This window comes from Chiloscyllium plagiosum, chromosome 14 (genome assembly GCF_004010195.1).
Source record: "Chiloscyllium plagiosum isolate BGI_BamShark_2017 chromosome 14, ASM401019v2, whole genome shotgun sequence".
NCBI classification, from domain to species: Eukaryota; Metazoa; Chordata; class Chondrichthyes; order Orectolobiformes; family Hemiscylliidae; genus Chiloscyllium; species Chiloscyllium plagiosum.
This window is the reverse complement of record NC_057723.1, coordinates 12,740,468-12,755,616: the sequence shown is the minus strand read 5'-3', so window position 1 is coordinate 12,755,616 and position 15,149 is coordinate 12,740,468. Positions and strand designations below refer to the sequence as shown.

Below are 15,149 nucleotides of genomic sequence, written 5' to 3'. Positions count from 1 at the left end.
TCATTTAACATGGGAAAGAACCTCTCCACATAATTATTTACTGACACGTGGTAAGATACAGAACATGAAAAAAATCTTTTATTTGTTAGTTTGGTTTAAGGATTGTTTGTATGTCTTCAAAATAGTTTACTTAGAGAAGAGATTAATCTGCTAATATACCAAGTAGTTAGCAAGTAATTGCAGTTGATGGATTAATTAATTAATTAGCAGGGTAGATAGAAAGGGGCAAAGGTGGGACTGGGGTGTGGAAGAAGCTCTTAAACTGAGTAATTAATAAACTCTATCTATCCACAAAGAAAGGCGTTTTGTCTTCTGCCTCACCAGCTGGTTTGTATCCACATTGTTGATAAGAATTATACAGAAGGGAGGCAATTCTATTGCCAGCTATCAGCAGTTCTCTGTTTCTCAGTCTCTTTTGTGAGAGATATAGATGTGTCCAATGCATCCACCCCTATGTTTTCGAGCTAGAACATTTATAGAGCCCATCCCCCTGCTCTAGTTCCTTCCTTTGTATTTTGTGCTCCTTTTTGACATGATGTGTCTAAAGATACCTGTGAATAAGAGAAGATGAGGTATTCATTGGATGGAAAAGGTGATGGTGACTACGAAATAGATACATTATGTTGTATAAGGATAAATATGTGTACCATGTATTGTGTGCATGTGGATAATGTGAATTTTGAATTCTTGCAATATAGACTCTTGTGGTAAAATCACTTGCTGATATTTCCTGTAGGCGTTGTAGAAAATCCGACTTGGAGCATTAACTATGTTTCTCTTAATACAGGTGATGCCAAATCTGCTAAGTCTCACCAGCACTTTGTGTTTTTTTTTTCAGGATTCCAGCATCCATACTATTTTGCTTCCATCTTATGCTGATATTTTCTGACAAAATCTATACCCTCCCTCAAGTTTGGTGAGCAACTGAGTAGAAAGCACATACATGAAACCACATCACCACAGTAATTTGCTGTTTTCAGAAAATAAATGGGGCAGAAATTTGTCAGAAAAATAAACTGCGAGCTAGCATTTATTAGATTTGCAAACCCTCTTTGCCTTTAGTAATCATGTAAAGAGCCATTTTAAAAGATTTTGCAACTGTTTTTCTTCCTTTTGTCTCAGGATGTTCCAAATCACAAGGTCAGAGTTGGAAAAATGCTGGTTTAGGAAAATGAGTTCTTACTTCAGGAAACAAGTGTTTGAATATCACGCAAAACGGATGCAACTGTTATAGTTTGGGTTGATAAGTGTATTGAAAAGAACAGAGAAAGTATCAACAGGATAACAGGGTTATTAAAATGTTCATTGCCCAAATTTAAATTACATTATAATGGTAAATTATGTGTTGTGGGAATGAGCAACAAACAGAATAGAAATGTTAAGAGTTTTCAAAATGGAAATTACAAAACTTTGAATGACTTTATTTCCTCATAATTTAAAAGAAAGATATCATATGTTAAATATTTGATCATTGTTTTTCCGATGAAATAGATTTTAATCAAATCTCTAAAGGATTGTATGAGAAATTGATATACCTTGAATCACATTTGATGATGCCAGTAAATTGCAACAATCAGAATAATACTGATTGCTTGTCAAGAAAATACAGCTAGTTTCCTTGAAATGACTATGCTTAAAGTGATTTGTAATTGCATAAGTTGTGTGCCAGGATAATTGTGGTTGTGGCCCATGACATGATAAATGTGATGGCTACTAAATAAACCATCTGCACTCGCAATGATCTTCATTTATATTCAAGGGTCTTTTGAGTACACCTTACAGTTTTCCTGTTTCCCAAAGCACCAATTCTGATCAGAGTATTAGAGGAGATTGAGGATATCTCAAAGCTCCCAAAGGATCAGTGGGAATCAGTGCATGAATGTATATACTTGCTGAAAATAAGGCTTGTTGCATTGCTATGTGATGCTCCATTCAGTTAGGACATTCCATATTAATTGCCTCATATAGAAACTCAAGAATTGTCCAGAAAAATGTGCTTGACCACAAGGTTCCATAAATGTCCTTGTGGGTCGACAGAGAAAAGAGATGGTGAAATTCATTGTATGGTTCTTTGAACAGACTTCAAAATGCCTCATCATCAGAGCTTTCCAGTACCATTAAGTGGTAACTCATTAGTGGTGGGAAGCAACAAACACATTCCAAATTGCAAGAGATCTCAAAGCAGAACTTTTACAAGTTTGAAAATGAAATATCTAGCTGTTGAGTTGGATCTGAGTCCATTGAAGCTAGTTTTTTGCGGATGCATTTTTTAAAAAAAAACTGTTCTCATGAGATGTAGACATTGTTCACTAGGTCAACAAATATAACCTACACCTAATTGGCTTGCTGGGCCACTCGGACAGCAGTTAAGAGTCTACCACATTGATGTGGATGTGACATCACACATAGGCCAGACTTGGTAAGGATTGCAAATTTCCATGCTTACAGGACATGAATGAATCCAATGAGATTGTACCACAATTAATAGTGGTAATTCGTCGATGATGAGCTAATTCTTAATTCCAGGTTTTTGAACTAAATTCACATTTTACCACCTGCCATGTTGGGATTTGAACCAGTATTACCAGGGCTCGGGCATGGGGTTATGGATTTCTGGTTCAGTAATATTACCATCACAACACCTCCCATTGAAACAACATCAGTTCCCAACTTCAAAAGCAGAGCTAAGATACTAGGCTAATGAAGTCTCCTTCACAATTCATTAAGATCATGATGTCTTTGTGTGTCTTATCTACTCCAGTCCGGTTTCTGGTTGATGCTGATTTAGCGGATGCCATCTAGGATGACAAATTATCTCTCTGGCTTTGTTTGATGAAAAGGAAATACTGACAAGTAGGCTTACTTCTGATTTCTATCTAATGATTCATAGAATCCTTACAGTGTGGAGACAGGCCATTTGACCCAACAAGTCTACACCAACCCTTCGAAGATATCCAACCCAGACCCTTGCCTCTACATTCCCCCTAACTGATACTCCTAACCTATATATCCCTGAACACTATGGGCAATTTAGCATGGCCAATTCACCTAACCTGCACATCTTTGGATTGTAGGAGGAAACCCTCACAGACACAGGGAGAATGAGCAAACTCCACACAGACAGTGCCCTGAGGCTGGAATCGAATCTGGATCCCTGGTGCTGTGAGACATCAGTGTTAACCACTGAGTTACCATACTGCCCTGCTGGGGCAAGGGTGGGACTGACCTATAATTTTGCCTTTCATGGTGAAGCAGTCAAAATAAAGAGCAGCCACTTGAGGGTCTAACTATCTCGAAGTGAATCAATCTGCTGTCAATGGTGCCATATGAGAGGAATAATTAATATCTGGGATCCTTTGCTCCAGTTACATTATTTATTTAAATCACTGCAGTTCAATCTGATTCTTTTTTGTTAAATTTAAAGTTAAAAACCACTAACACTTTGGCTTTTTCTGTGGTTATAGCTGCAAACATGAAAAAAAACTTGCCATGTCAAACCAATACTCTGACAGTCTGCTTCCATTAACTTTGATGTTTTGCTGCTTTGGTGGCACAGGTGATATTTCTGACCTCAATGTTCACACGGTGTTGCCCGAAACACATTTCTTCGTACTCATTAGATGTGTTGGAGTGGCAATGAGAGTTCACTAGAGTTTAAAAGAATGAGAAGCAATTTCCTTCTAAAGGTAAGATCTTCTTTAGGACTTAAAGTTGAGAGTGAGAAGCTGGAAAAGCACAGCAGGTCATGCAGCATCTGAGGAGCAAGAGAATCGGGCAAAAGCCCTTAATCAGGAATGAGGCTTGTGAGCCAAATGGATGGAGAGATAAATGGCAGGTGGGTGGGGCTGGAGTAAGGTGGCTGAGGGTGTGATAGGTAGTCAGAGCTGGGGTAATGGTGATAAGTCAGAGAGGAGAGTGAAGTGGATAGGTGGTCGGGAAGATGGACAGGTAGGACAGTTCGTGAGGGTGGTGCCGAGTTGGAAAGTTGGATATGGGATAAGGTGGAGGGAGGGGAAATGTGGAAACTGGTGAAATCCACATTGATGTTGTGTGGGTTGAAGGTTCTGAGGTGGAAGATGAGGCATTCTTCCTCCAGGGTGATGAGGGTGTGGTCATGGAGGAGGCCCAGGACCTGCATGCCCTTGGCGGAGTGGGAGGGGGAATTAAAGCGTTTGGTCACAGGGCGGGGGTTGTTTGGGGTGGGTGTCCTAGAGACTTGTTTAGAGTTTGACAGGGTAGATGAGAAGAAGTTGTATGAGTTGTCTAGAGCAAGGAATCTTGAGGCTTAGGAAAAAAGAGTCCGTATTTTAAGAATGAGAGAGGGAGAACTAAATTGCCCATAGTGTTAGGTGCATTAGTCAGAGGGAAGTGGGTCTGGATGGGTTACCCTTTGGACAGTTGGTGTGGACTGGTTGGGCTGAAGGGCCTGTTTTCATACTGTAGGGAACCTAATCTAAAAATTTATCAGGAACATCACTATAAGATGGAGCAAGGGTACACATGCACAGAAATGCAGCAGTGCAGTGCAATAATCAGTTTCATTCAATCCTGCTTGAAACTAAAAGCTGAAAATATTTAGAATGTTTATTCAGTCTTATCATACTATATTCAGTTGTTTTGTTCAAGTCATCTTCAGTATTAACTGTATTCTCAATTTGAGAACACAATTCTTTCAACTGAAGTTGCTCAAGTTTGTAAGATTTGTGCAAATAGTGAATATACTGACCTCAAAATTGCTCCTGGAGGAACATCACTTCACACTTTACCACTGATTTATTAGCATTCTGTTTTAAATCTCTTTTTTTGTCTTTGTAGCCAACTTGCTGTAGGTGGTCATCAAGTCTGCTTCCCCAGGTTCAGGAGCTGAAAACAATTAAACAAAGTGTCAGCATGACATTGCAGGTACAACTGTGCAAATGCAGATAGAAACAGCAGTGGAGAACACATAGTCTATGTTAAAGATATTTCAATATCTGTGAGGAAGTCTTGAGGTTGTGAAAGACATCAATAATATTGCAAATTCTTTATCATCTTCCTTTAGTCTCCTGATAATTGAATGAAAACAATTATTTTGTAATACAAACATAAATAATGCTGAAATGTAATAATTTTGTATTGTATTTAATTAAATTATCTGCTATGTCAAATCATGTGAATTTGAGTGAAGTGTAAAGATCCTTCTTTAAATGCATTATCACTCTAGTACTAAATGGGCGGCACGGTGGCACAGTGGTTAGCACTGCTGCCTCACAGCGCCAGAGACCCAGGTTCAATTCCCACCTCAGGTGACTGACTGTGTGGAGTTTGCACGTTCTCCCCATGTCTGCGTGGGTTTCCTCTGGGTGCTCCAGTTTCCTCCCATAGTCCAAGGATGTATAGGTCAGGTGAATTGGCCATGCTAAATTGCCCGTAGTGTTAGGTAAGGGGTATGGGTGGGTTGCGGGTCGGTGTGGACTTGTTGGGCCAAAGGGCCTGTTTCCACACTATAATGTAATCTAATCTAATCTAAATAATACAGATTGCCTTTTTTAGAAATCCAGATGGTGACTTTTCACATGTCAGGAGACTGTGAAACCCTCTATCTTAAAGCTTTCTATTTGAGCTATTTCTGTTTTTGTTTCAGATTTCCAGCAACTCCAGTTCTTCGCTTTATTTTAGTGAATGTCACTAACTGTCCTCTGGATAATTAGGGAAGGGCAATAAATACTTGCCAAACCAATGAAGTCCACATCCTGTGAATGACTTAAAAGTAAGTTTGGAAAAGCCCGAACAAGGGCTTGACGATTTCTCTCGAAGAGAATATCAATGAAATTTCAGTTAACAGAATGGAAATATTTTCCTCAAAGCCTTTGGAGTAGTATAGTTACTGCAGTGAACTGCATAGCTGGGGGCTCCTGAGTTGAGTGTAGGTCCAACATGGAACTCAGCATTGGTGGCCTATTAGTGAGGTGGGAGCTGAAAATGTGTTGCTGGAAAAGCGCAGCATCCAGGGAACAGGAGAATCGACGTTTCGGGCATAAGCCCTTCTTCAGCCCCTCCCTCCACCTTATCCCATATCCAACTTTCCAATTCGGCACCACCCTCACGAACTGTCCTACCTGTCCATCTTCCTGACCACCTATCCACTTCACTCTCCTCTCTGACTTATCACCATTACCCCAGCTCTGACTACTTATTAGTGAGGTGGGCCAAGTGATGATGGAGGGATGGCGGTGCAGGTGTTATTCGTCAGCCGTTTCTAGGTTCAGGAATCATGATGGAGGCAATGGAATGAAGTCGGACTCTCTTTCAGCTATACCTTTTTATGCTTAAACTATTCAAAATGGTGTCAGACTGTGGCAACAGTTGAAGCTTTTCACTGTATTTTACCATGTTGTTCATTGTAGAGTGCGAGTGACAATAAATCATCATTCATTCATTCATTCAGATTTTATTTTTGCTAATTATCACTTTTCTTTTCTAGGAGATACCACTTTCTTGGGTTTGTTGGAGTTGCATGCCCATTGGACACCTTCTGAGAATATGGTATTCATATGGCATTCTTGGCAGTGATTTTTGACAATATATTTAATCTTGCCAAATCATAACCGAAAGTAATCCCACTAAAGTGCAGCCTGATGAGTGGTTGCAAGACAGTGAGTTAAAAACATTTCTGATTTTCACTTGTGTTACAGGGAGAATTTTTAATAATTATTTCTTGGGAGATAGGTGTTGCTGGCAAAGATGGCATTCCTAATTACTCTAGCCTTCTTGAAGTAGTGAACGTGTTCCGACATTACTGTTAAGGTGGAGAATACCAGGCTTTTGGTTTCTAGCTCTCATTTATGTCACAACTTTAATGCAATAAAATGTTCCAAGGTTTTTCACAGGACCATTATAAATCAAAGTATGGCACAGGGTTACACAGAGCAGTAGAATTTTACAGTGGAGAAGGAAATCATTTGACCCATCTTGTCTGTCATGACTCCCCGAAGAGCTACCCAGCTAGTCCCACTCTCCAGCCCTATTGCCAGATCATCATTTTCAAATATATATCCAGGTTTCTTTTGAAGCCTCATATCTGCCTCCACTATTCACCCAGGCAGTGAATTCTAAATTCTAACAAATCTATGAATAAAGAAGTTTATCCCCATCTCACTGAAGCTGTTGTAGCACTATCAGATACACACAAACCAAAAGTTTAAATGTTACTGTGTCTGAACTGCTTCTGTAGCCTCAATCAATTGCCATCTACTGAACATACCCTCTGCCTTTTTGCTTTGTGAATAAATGCCTCCCTTATTTTTGGTGACAGCTGCTTCCCTGACACCTGTTGACTCATGGGATGACTGAACACGAAATTGGAAGCATTTGAAATTTTCTGGTTGCTGCAGATTTCTCAGTGTCAGCCTACGCATGTTAAAATCTTTATACTCCAAGCAAATATTAACTACTGTTTCTGTCACTGCTTTTAAGTGATGTGTGTTTCCACATCATTATACCCTTGTCCTTGAGGTCACATTTTCCATTGAATACTGCTAAGGTATAAAATCTGCATACAGCAAAGGGAACACTAAACCAAAATGCTTTTTAATTGCAAGAAGGTGTGCAAATCTATTATGAGTATCTGGACGGTGGCTAATATAAAGCTAATGTTTTATAGAATATTTGAAAGCAGCAAGTCACACAGAATTTGATATCCCTATATAAAAACAAATTACTGCGGATGCTGGAATTCTGAAACCAAAAGAGAAAATGCTGGAAAATCTCAGCAGGTCTGACAGTATCTGTAAAGAGAGAAAAGAGCTGATGTTACAAGTCTAACTGACCCTTTTAGCTTTGGCAAAGGGTCAGTTAGATTCGAAATGTCAGCTCTTTTCTCTCCTTACAGATGCTGCCAGGTCTGCTGAGATTTTCCCGCATTTTCTCTTTTGGTTTGATATCCCTGTACATGTTGAACATTGCCAGCTAATACACAGTATTCATCTACAAATTTAAGTTAAATAATTATGAGCAATTTAAGTTTAAATGTCAGACAAGATGATAGAGATAAGTCCAAGCAATTGACAGTAAAGTGAACAGTAAAGTAACCCTACTGCGAATCCTCTTGCAAGGATGCCTGCCTTGAAGAAGTTTTCCTCCTCTCTCTACAAGAATCTCAGGGAGTCCCTCTCCCACTGCAACTCCCAGGTCACCCATTGTACTCTATGCTACTTTCTCCCCACCCCCACCCTCCTCTAGCTTATCTCTCCACACTTCAGGCTCGCTGCCTTTATTCCTGATGAAGGGCTTTTGCCCGAAACGTCGATTTCGAAGCTCCTTGGATGCTGCCTGAACTGCTGTGCTCTTCCAGCACCACTAATCCAGAATCTGGTTTCCAGCATCTGCAGTCATTGTTTTTACCTAGCAAAGTGAACAGTCAGCTCCTGTATAAAGAATACTGCTGTGTCTGAAATCTATTAATGGTTTATTCAGAGAAAAATTGTTACCAAATAGACCTATTCAGTCTGCCAGAATTTTAATATATTTTCACATCATGTCCTCAACTGAGTTTTGACAGGTTGACCAGCTTGCGGGGAACACCTTTAAAACATGAAGATTTAACGTATTCAGTGTAATATAGGAATGCAGAAGATACAAAACAAAGATCGCTAAGGTATAAAGATTTATGGGCCAGACTGAGGCCTTCAGGCCATCATGTTTGTCCTGGCTAGAAAGGACTATCCAGTTATGTTCCATTTCCAATTTGCTGATGCATTATAGACTTATCGCACTGCAAATGCATGTATACATTCATTCTTTCTAGATGCAGTGAGGGTTTCTAAATTCTATCACTCCTTAAAGTAGTGAGTCCAACAACCACTGGGTAAAACAATTGCTCCTCCTCTCCAATCATTTTACAATTTACTTTAAATTGGCGGGTGACCACTTTGGCAAGGAAATTGCCAAAGTGGTTTATTTAGGCCAGTCTAAAACCAGTCTATTTAGGCTCTCCATATTTTTGTACACCTCAGCTATGTTTCCCTTCAGTCTCCTCCTCCAAAGGGAGCAGCTCCAGCCTATCCAACTTTTTTCTCATCTCTAAAAAACCAATTTACTCTCTCCCTTCTCTGGGCAAACTCATTCTGTGTGCAGTGTGGTGACCGGAACTCCACACGATATTCTAGCTGCAGCCTAACCAGTCTTTGATACATCTTGACATTTCTATGTTTATATTCTATGCCTCAATTAATTAAGTATTCAGCATGTTTTCTTAACCACCCTGGCTCTGATATCTCAGAGATCTGTGGGTAAGCATTGAAGCACGCTATACTTCTCAGAACCCAAACTATTGTGTATGGCTTTGCCTTCGTTGTAGTCATCAAATGTATTAAGCCATAGTTTTCTGGATTGAATTGTATTCAATCTTTCACCTTTCTGCTCACCTTGCAGCTTCCTTCTTCATTATCCAGCAGGTAGTCAGCTCTTACATCATCTGCAAACTTCTTAATCATACTCCCCATGTTAAATCATTGTCTAACGCCTTGATGCCTTCCAAAAGAAGCTAAGGAACTTGAGACTGAGCCTTGTGATCTTCCACTGAAAACAGACTCTTTGGCCAATGGGGTAGATCTTAATGTAATTATGTAAAACAGATGATAATAAGTTAGCAGGCCCTCTTTCCAACTCTCTCTTATTGAAGCATAGAATCTCAACATAGGAACAGGGCATTCAGCCCATCAAGTCCACACCAACCCTCCGAAGAGCAGCCCACCCAGACCCACTCCCAATACCCTATCTCTGAAACCCCGCATTTCCCATGGCTAATTCATCTAACCTGCACATCCCTGGACACTATGGAAAATTTGGTATGGCCAGTTCATCTAACCTGCACATCTTTGGACCGTGGGAGGAAACCAGAGCACCCAGAGAAATTTCACGTAAATGTGGGGAGAACTTCCAAACCCCACGCAGTTGCTTTCTGAATAATCTATAGGCACCAATGGACATTAAAATGGGTAGAGATATAAGACAGCCTTTGCTTTCACCTCTTTTCACTAATACACAAAGGCATACACAAGCTGCACAATCTTCAGCTTTTTAAACATTCCTGATGAAGGGCCTTTGCCTGAAACTTCAATTTTCCTGACCCTCGGATGCTGCCTGATCTGCTGTGCTTTTCCAGCACCACTCTAATTTTGACTCTAAACTCCAGCATCTGCAGTAGCCACTTTCGCCTAGCATTTTAAACTTTGCCCATTCTCAATGGATAGTGTTTTCACTGCACAGGGTACCACTGACATAAGTATCACAATGTGCAGAGGGTGTTTGATCATCTTTGGTCAAACCTATCCCTGAACATTGCCACTGCTTTCAACAATGTGTTTATCCAGCTCTTTTTTGAATGTAATAATGTGCGTTCACTGTTTTTGCTCAGAGGTCCTTCTGTTCATTCACTTCTCTAGCATATTAGCAGTTTTTGCTTGTTATGTTCTCACACCTTCCCATTCTTTGCTCATCATTTGGATAAAATAACTTAATTCCACTTGCATTTCCAAAACTGAAATAATTTTCCTTTAACAAATATGAAAATGTTTGAGAGAGCTAAGCCCAAGCATTGTCCTTTCTGAATGTTCTTCAACACTGAAATCTTATTACACAGCTTAGAGCAGGCAGGACCTGAACCTGGGTCTCCTGCCTCAGAGGTAGGGGTACTACCACTGTGCCACAAGCAATCAATCTGGGCATGGTAATGATAGGTTATCATTGTTTCTATGTGATAAGAATATAATCTAACAATTGAGTGTTTTGATTGCAATCCCATATTGACAGGATGTTGTCATTAATTGGTCAGAAAATTAAATCAAATTATTTTCATTGCTTTCAAAGAACTTTTATTGTTTGGGTGAGAAAAGTTCTCATGATCATATCAGTTGTATTGCATTCATCCACATTAAAATGCAAACCATCTTGACCTTCCTTTTGTATGAATCCATGAACATTGTCAAACTCCATTATTAAAAATCACACAATACCAGGTTATAATCCAACAGGTTTATTTGGAAGTACCAGATTTCGGAGTGATTAGCTTTCATCAGGTAGCTGTGGAGCAGGATCATAAGACACAGAATTTAAAGCAAAAGATTACAGTGTCACTGTGTTTCTGTGTCTTATGATCTTGCTCCACAGCTACCTGATGAAGGAACAGTGCTCTGAAAACTAGTACTTCCAAATAAACCTGTTGGACTATTGCTTGGTATTGTATGATTTTTAACTTTGTCACCCCAGTCCAACACCGGTATCTCCAAATCATAACCTCCATTATAGCAGTAGCTTACATTTTGGGGACTGCTCAGTCCTTTGAGTACAGGAGTTAGGAAGGTATGTTGAGGTTGTACAGGGCATTAGTGAGGCCTCTTCTGGAAAACTGTGTCAGGTCCGGTCACACAGTTATAGGAAGAATAATATTAAGCTGAAGAGAATTACCAGGATGTTGCTGGGCATGAATGATTTGAGTTATAAAGAAAGGCTGGATAGGCTGGGACTTTCTTCACTGGAGTATAAGAGGTTGAGAGGTTACCCAACAGAATAATGAGAGGTATAGAAATGGTTTATGGTAGTTGTCTTTTCCCAAAGATGGGGAATTTAAAGACTAAGGGGCTTGTTTTTAAGGTGAGAGGAGAGAGATTTAAAAAGACATGAGGAACAAACTTTTTACACAAAGGGTGGTTCAGGTGTGGAATGAACTTCCTGAGGAAGTAGTGGATATGGGTACAACTACAACATTCAAAAGACATTTGGGTGACTACATGAATAGAAAAGGTTTGGAGGGATATGGGTCAGCAGCAGGCAGGTGGGACTAGTTTAGTTTAGCATTATGTTTGGCACAGATTGGTTGGACTGAAGGACCTGGTTCTGTGCTAGGAGCAAGTGAGGACTGCAGATGTTGGAGATCAGAGCTGAAAAATGTGTTGCTGGAAAAGCGCAGCAGGTCAGGCAGCATCCAAGGAGCAGGAGAATCGACATTTCGGGCATAAGCCCTTCCTGAAGAAGCCCTTCCTGCTGCGCTTTTCCAGCAACACATTTTTCAGCTCTGGTTCTGTGCTGTCTGACTCCATTTCTTTATCAGTCTGTCTATCCATAACTTGCAGGGTTCACAAATTAGTTTGAAAAAACACATGTTGCATGATAGTTAGCCACTAGATGTCAGATTTGTTACAAGAAAATGGCTGTCAAATTCCGTTCAGATATTACATAGCTATCACATATTTTGTGCTCAAATTTTACAGTCCGTTGGGAATGAACTATGCTTGTCCACAGTTTTCCAATGAGGTTTTGTACTAGAACTTATTTGTGGCAAAATTTCATTTCAGTATCCTTTACAGGGGCCTGAGAAGGTGTGAATAGAGCAAGTTAATGCCTATGCCCAAGACCAAAAATGTTGAAGAGTTCTAACTAAGCAGCACAGAGTCTGAATATCTTCTCATTGAGTTCCATTAAATTAGATATGAAAAAGTACCATAAACTAACTTGGTGACTTTTTAACCTGTGGGAAGCAAGTGTTCAAATTTTTCTTTACATTAAGGCTGTTTTTTTTATCCCTTTTGGATTATGTTTAACATAATTATGTTTAACAGTCAGTGTTTTATCAGTGGAGAAAAATCATTAAAAAGTAAGAACAGGCATTTTTTATTGATGGAAGAATTCAAGTTCAGAAGCAGGAATGTTTTGCTGCAATTTTACAAAGCCTTGGTGAGACCACACCTGGAGTATTGTGTGCAGTTTTGGTCTCCTTATTCTGAGAAAAAGTGTGCAGAGAAGTGGCTTTGGAGGGAGTGCAGCAAAGGTTTACCAGACTGATTTCTGGGCTGGTGGGAATGGGGTATGAGGACAGGTTGAAAAGGTTGGGATTACATTCACGGGAGTTCAAAGGAATGAGGAGGGAATCTCACAGAAACAGTAAAATTCTATCAACACAGAGTAGATACAGCAAAGATGCTTCCAACGGTGAGGGAGTGCAGAACCAGGATCACAGGCTAAGGGTATGAGGTATGCCTTTTAGGACTGAGATGAAGAGAAATTTCTTTATCCCAGTGAAGCTTGTTGATTCACCATCATACAACGCAGTCAGGGCCAAAACATTATATGATTTCAAGAAGAATGGCTAAATGGATCAAAGGATATGGGGGAAATGCAGGAACAGGCCATTGAGTTTGATGATCAGCCATGGTCATAATGAATGGTGAAGTGGCTTTGAAGTGGCTTTGGGGTTGAATGGCCTACTCCTGCTCCTATTTTCTATGCTTCTCTGGATGTGAGGCCCACACTTTTCCTTTATAAAACTTTTGCTTTGACATCCAGGACATAACATCATGATTTATGGCGTCCCATCCATAACCTTCAACATTTACTCCCTTCACCACTAATGCATGGTGACAGTAATGTGTACCATCTACAAAATTCACTGCAATATCTTACCCCAGATTCCTTTGATAATACCTTCCCAATCCACAATCTCTACCCTTTGGATAAATACTTGAAGGGAAAATATTATTGAGCTCTGGGAAAGGTGAAGTGGAACTTGGACAGCTCTACCAAAAACTAGCATTGATATGATGGGCCTAATGGCCTTTTTCTATACTGCATCATTCTATGATTCTATAATAAGAAGAAATAATACCGGCAACATTCAGCAGTACAGCAAAAGTCACCAGCAACAACTGATAGCAACTAGTCACCAATGTGTAAACGTTTGCACCTCAAATGCATCCTGTTAGCTTTATTTGTCTGACCATCATCCATGAAACACTTTGACATAATCAGACATGATGCAAAAAGGACTGAATAACTCAGAAATATGTTCAACATTCAAAATTTTGGTGACTTTGTTCCCAATTTCTTGAAATCAAGTTCCTAATGTTCGTCTATGCTTATCAGCTCCACAGTGCCACAGGTATTTATCTTTACAATTATTTCTTAATAATTCAATGTATTATATCAATTATTATTTTAAAAATTAAAAAGTTTATTGACTGAATATATTCTTCACTGATTCATAGAATTATTGAATGGTCTAACATAGAGCAAGACCAAATTTTCTGGCTCTTTCAAAGAACGATATAGTTAGTCGTACTCTGTCTGGTCTTTTCAATTCTTTGCTTCACCCCCAGCATGGTGGCTCAGTGGTTAGCACTGCTGCCTCACAGTGCCAGGGATCTGGGTTTGATTCCAGCTTCAGCTTGCACATTCTCCCTGTGTCTGTGTGGGTTTCCTCCCACAGTCCAAAATTGTGCATGGTTGGGTGAATTGGTGATGTTAAATTGCGCATAGAGTTAGTCAAGGGTAAATGTAGGAGAATGAGTCTTGATGGGTTACTCTTTGGAGGGTCAATGTGGACTTGTTAGGCCAAATGGCCTGTTTCCATACTGTAGTGGATCTAATCTATTTATTCAATTCTCTTTTCAAGACTAATAATGAACATGTAGCCACCACACTTTACAAGATTACTAGCGAACACATATCCATCACTCTATTAGGCAGCGCATTCCAATGCTCAACCACTGATTGATTTGAAAAATTATTTTCCTCATATCACTTCAGGTTGTTTAGTCAAATGTTTTAAACCTCTTCCTTCTGCTTATTAATCCTACAAATTAATAGCTGCAGATGCTGCCAAATGTGTTAAGTCAGAGAGTCATAGAGTCATTGAGATGCACAGCATGGAAACAGACCCTTCGGTCCAACCTGCCCATGCCGACCAGATATCCCAACCCAATCTAGTCCCACCTGCCAGCACCCAGCCCATATCCCTACAAACCCTTCCTATTCATAAACCCATCCAAATACCTCTTAAATGTTGCAATTTCTTTCCAATAGTTGTTTTCCAACAACTGCAGTTATAGAGTCATAGAGTCATAGAGATGTATAGCATGGAAACAGACCCTTCGGTCCAACCCGTCCATGCCGACCAGATATCCCAACCCAATCTAGTCCCACCTGCCAGCACCCGGCCCATATCCCTCCAAACCCTTCCTATTCATATACCCATCCAAATGCCTCTTAAATGTTGCAATTGTACCAGCCTCCGCCACATCCTCTGGCAGCTCATTCCATACATGTATCACCCTCTGCGTGAAAACGTTGCCCCTTAGGTCTCTTTTATATCTTTCCCCTCTCACCCTAAACCTATG

General features: G+C 40.0%; 1 long non-coding RNA gene across 1 annotated transcript in view; it reads left to right on the top strand.

Annotated features, from left to right (window-relative positions):
- Positions 1–523: 523 nt before the first annotated feature.
- LOC122556499 overlaps positions 524–15,149 on the top strand; it is a 23,859-nt gene continuing 9,233 nt past the window's right edge. The window contains exons 1-5 of the long non-coding RNA XR_006313548.1: positions 524–592; positions 839–916; positions 4,816–4,902; positions 5,624–5,749; positions 6,464–6,635. This is a non-coding gene — a long non-coding RNA (uncharacterized LOC122556499). The remainder of the gene's footprint in view (positions 593–838; positions 917–4,815; positions 4,903–5,623; positions 5,750–6,463; positions 6,636–15,149) is intronic.